At 32.9% G+C, this 5,089-nt stretch overlaps 1 pseudogene; it reads right to left on the reverse strand.

The window, feature by feature from the left end:
• Positions 1-992: 992 nt before the first annotated feature.
• Positions 993-1,897, reverse strand: LOC116583690 (annotated as a pseudogene).
• Between the last annotated feature and the right edge of the window lie 3,192 nt (positions 1,898-5,089).

Consider the following 5,089-nt stretch of genomic DNA (forward strand, 5'->3'; position numbering starts at 1 on the left):
CACATCTCTTTTATCCATTCATCAATTGATGGACACTTGGGCCATTTCCATACCTTAGATATTGCAAATAAAGTTGATTTAAATACAGGAGTGCATGTGCCATTTTGAATTAATATTCTTGTACTGTTTGGATAAATACCTAGCAGTGCAATTGCTAGATCAGAGGATAATTCTATTTTTAACATTTTGAGGAACCTCCATACTGTTATTTACAGTGGCTGCACCAGTGTGCATTCCCACCAACAGTGCAAGAGTGTTTCTTTTTCTCCACATTCTCAAGAACATCTGTGTGTGTTTTTGATTCTAGCCATTCTGATATGTGTGAGGTGATATATCATTGTAGTTTTTATATGAATTTTTCCAATGATGAGTGATGGTGAGCATCATTTCATGTGACTGTTTTTCACCTGCAGGTCTTTGAAGTGTTCATGTCTTCTGCCCATTTTAAAGTGGATTATTTTGGGGGGGGTGTTGAGTTTTTTAAGTTCTTTATGTATTTTGGATACCTGCCCTTTATCAGGTATCAAAAAGAACTTTAAAACATTAAAATCCTTTGAAATATCTTCACAGTTTAATTTCCAGAAATACAGAAAAAAAAAATCCTACTTAATAGACTTTAAAGAGTTTGAATTGTGAAATATTCAGTGTGGCAAGGCTGACTGAAAAGGCAGTAAACAAAGTCCTAATACTTTTCAGCATAGTGATAAATGATATCAGCTAGGATAAAGTACAAATCATTGAGTGTCTTTCTTTATATGTTTTATCTAGTTTTCATTTGGTACATTATAAAATGGTACATTCCACAAATTATTGTATGCAGAGAGCAATTCTTTTCTAACAATTTATATCCATATGTTCCTAAGGATCTCAACATTATAGGGTTTACTGCCTTGAGCTCAATCAAGGTATGACATAATTTTAAAGTGAATCATTTACTGTCCTGTAAGGTCATGGCATAACTGATTTTATGGAGAACAGGTAGTTCTCCTTTCTTAATTAGTTGCTCTGCTCTTTTTCTTTACATTGAGTAGAGTATCCACAGTTATTCTTATGTTCTTCAGTGACCAGCCTCCAACCACTTCCAGGGGCCTTCTGGGAAAGGAAGAAGAAAAGCTGTATAGGGATGTGCAGTACCTGATTTTCACCACCCAGTCAAATAAGAGCTATGATCTTCAAGACTTAAAAAATATTCTTTTCAGGACACTCCCCCTTGGACATTGGAGAGCAACAGTACTATTTGTTCAGCTGTTTCAGGAGGCTCTTCAGGTGAATCAAGAATAGCATATTCAACCACTATACTATGTAGAGAACTTTAGGTTGTTTCTATTTTTTTTTACAATTATAAACAATGTGGTAATAAATTAACTTGTACATATAAAAAAAAAATCTCCTGAGTGGGTTTCTCAGCAGACAGTGAAATTTTGGTTAAAGGCTGAGGCAAGTTCCTTTTCTTTGCTGCTTCTCTGTTTGGTATTTTAAAAGATGTCTGGCTTTTCTTCAGCCTTAAGTTTATGGCCACCACTTAACTTCCAGGTTTTACCTGTCACCTGAAACACACACTCTAAGTTTTCTCAATTTCATTTCCTGGTGAGGTTTTAGAACATTCTCTGTGTATCTGCTGGCTTTTTCATACTGTGCCTCTTTATTTATTTTTTCTGACAAGATTTTGTCATTTCTCATTCTTCTTTTCTTTCAGATACACTTGGGACAATTTAAATGAATTGAGCAATGAGGTAGTCACAGAAATAATTAAAGTAGGAAGAGCAAGAAGTAAGAAAATCTGGCTACACAACATTAGATCTTTAACTCCTAGATTGGGGATTCCATGCCAGAGCTCCAGACATAAGAGGGGGAGAGCACAGAAACAGAAAATGCCAATGAGGCCATGATAAGCCATCATGGTGAGACCCCTGCCCCCCTTTCCCAAATTAACCTTTCTAAAATGGTATTATTATATAAATCCTTTGGGGAAAAAAAACTCAATGGTTTCCTAAAAATTTCAGGATAAAGCACTTACCAAAGGCAATTATTCAGTGTCCTGCTCCTGTTCTCCCTCATCTATTCTATCTCTCCCTTAAAGACTCCACACTCACATGGACATCACTCTAGATATATAGTTATTTGTAGCTCCATGGGTAAACACTGGTATTTCAAACATCCCTGTCTTCACATATGCCATTCCTTCTTCCAGAAATGACATTTTCAACTTGCCATATAGTTCATCAATTCTCCTGCTAAGTCTTTAGAACACCTCAAACACTACCAGTAAGATGGCATCCTCTTAAGCTGTATCATAGTTTACCTCTATTGTAGCATTAATTACTGTTCTTGGGGCACCTTGGCTCAGTCAATTAAGCATCTGCCTACAGATCAGGTCATGATCCCAGCCCCACATCGTGCTCCCTGCTTAGCAGGGAGTTTGCTTCTCCCTTTCCCTCTGCCTCTGCCCCAGCTCATATTCTCTCTCACTCACTCTCTCTCAAATAAATAAATACAATCTTTAAAAAATAATAATTACTGTTCTGAACTAATTTGTCTGACATACTATATATGCTCTCTTTTAGTCACATGCTTCCTTTTCTTTCAAATTCACCATTCCAACTACAATGCCTGAGATACAGAGATTAGTTTACGATGTTTGTTAAATGAGTAAAAACTGAAGTAAAAGGATTCACTATTGAATAACAATATACATATATTCAGGATAACAAAATAGAGTTAGTACATGATAAATATGGCATCTCCTATCAGTGGGGAACATAGTAATTATTTAACAATTATTACCCAATTAGGGAAAAAAAGCCCAACATAAACCAATTGTGGGGATAAAGTGCATATTAATTAAAGGTTTTAAAGTAAATAATAAATCTATAAAAATGTTAAAGTAAAATGTGAATGACAATTTTTTTAAAAAATCTTAACAATAGGGAACTATTTCATGATAATGACAACAAAAGAAAATTCCATAAAACAAAGTGATGAATGAATTTAACTACATAAAACTTGTGCACATCAAAAAATAAAAACAGAAGTCTCACATACAAAATATTAAAAAAGCTATATAAATATATATACATGAAGGAAAAGCACAACAATCTTATTAATACAAAGACCTCATACTAATCAAGTTAAAAAAATAACTCAGTAGAAAATAAAATGAAGAGAGATTTTTAAGTATTAATGGTAATATCAAAAGTATGCTCACCCTAATTACTTATCAAGAACATGCAGATATAATGAGAGGTCTGTTTTCGTCTATCAAACATATCTAATTCTGTGCATAATATGGAGGAAGAGGGTATGAAAACTGGTAGAAAGTGCTCAGAATACAATTTGGTAGAATTTATCAAGGCATCAAAGTATGCATTTTCTATAAATCCCAGATTTATCTTAGCTTATGCATGAGCTGAGATCACAAAAGTTTAACACACTCATATTTATAATACGGACAATTTTAAACAACTGAATTGCCCAATATTACTGCATTTGTTAGATTATAATATATACTCCCAGTGGAGTATTAATAAAGAGGGAGTATAAAATTGTGGCTGAGAGTTCCACAGACTTATGTCTGATTTCCAGCCATACAACATAGCAGGTCTAAGGCATATATATTTTCCTTAACTTCTCACCTTTAATAGTCCCATCTATGAAACACTAATACTAAAACTCGATTTTTATGTCAATACAAGCCACACAACACAGTGTTCAATGCATAATAAGCACTACTAAATAATCCTATTAAAAACACTGAAGAATATATTTCGATCTAGAAAGGTATTTACAATTTAATATAGGGAAGAGCCTTATGAAACACACATTTCATTGGAAACGAAAAGACACAGAAACAACCTAAATACCCATTGATTGATGAATAAAATAAATATGTGTGTATATGTACATATCTCCATTTGATTATTATTCAGCCATTATAAAGAATGAAACCTTGAGATGTGCAACAACATGGATGCACGGATGGGCCTTGAGAGCATTATTCTACATGCAACTCAGACAAAGATAAATACCATAGCATCACACTTATGTATGGAATGTAAATAACCCAACAAAAACTGAGCTCATGGATAGAATAGATTGATGGCTGCCTGATGGTGGAGGGGCAAAATGGGTGAAAGGGGTCAAAAGTTATAAGCTTATAGTCATAAAATGACTAAGTCAAGGGAATGTAATATGCAGCATAGTAACTGTAGTTAATAATACTCTATTTCATACTTGAAAGTAGGAGAGTGGCTCTTGAAAGTCTTTATCACAAGAAAAAAAAACTGTAACTGTGTATGATGATGGATGTTAACTTGGACATTTTGTGATCATTTTTGCCATACATATACATGTTGAATCCTTCCATCATACACCTGAAACCATGTTATTTCAATTCTACCTCCATTAAAAAAGGAGGGGGATGATATATAGGTCTTAAAACCTGTAAGACTGTTTTTTTCTTAATTATCTAAAATGTTATTTTCTTCAACAATATTTTAAGGAAAATATTAAGCAATCTTAATGTATTTTTCTTCTGTTTTCAACAAGGGAAAACAATCTTAATAAGCTATTTCTTCAAAATGATAAATTTTATTAGACAAAACAATAGTAAATTCAAATTTTTATTTCTATTTGTGTAATTAATTTTAATTTACAGAATGTTTGGCATAAAAATAAAACGTAATGTAAAATTGATTGAGTATCAAGATAAGCATGTATTCTGCAAGTATATCTTTTAACATAAAAATAGTAATTTAAGCACATGGAGGCAACTATTACCTATGAAACAGGGATTTTTGCTCAGCTCATGAAAAATCACAATGCAAATCTACAAGAGAACCAAATAAACTTAATGTATAAAATATAATTTTAAAAGATATTTTTGATGAGTTCTTCTCTAAGAAATCACCACCAGCTATTATTTTATATTACTGTTGAAAAGCCAGTGAGATCTCCAAGGGTATTTTCTATTACAAGTGCTGCATTATGTTCTTCCCACTTCAAAATAACTTTGAAACTTCATGTTTATGGTTGGACAAATCTCACTTAAAAATAAAGAGGAAAACAAACAGCTGAGCAAATACTAGAATAT

The sequence above is a fragment of the Mustela erminea genome, chromosome X (genome assembly GCF_009829155.1).
Source record: "Mustela erminea isolate mMusErm1 chromosome X, mMusErm1.Pri, whole genome shotgun sequence".
Lineage (NCBI taxonomy): Eukaryota > Metazoa > Chordata > Mammalia > Carnivora > Mustelidae > Mustela > Mustela erminea.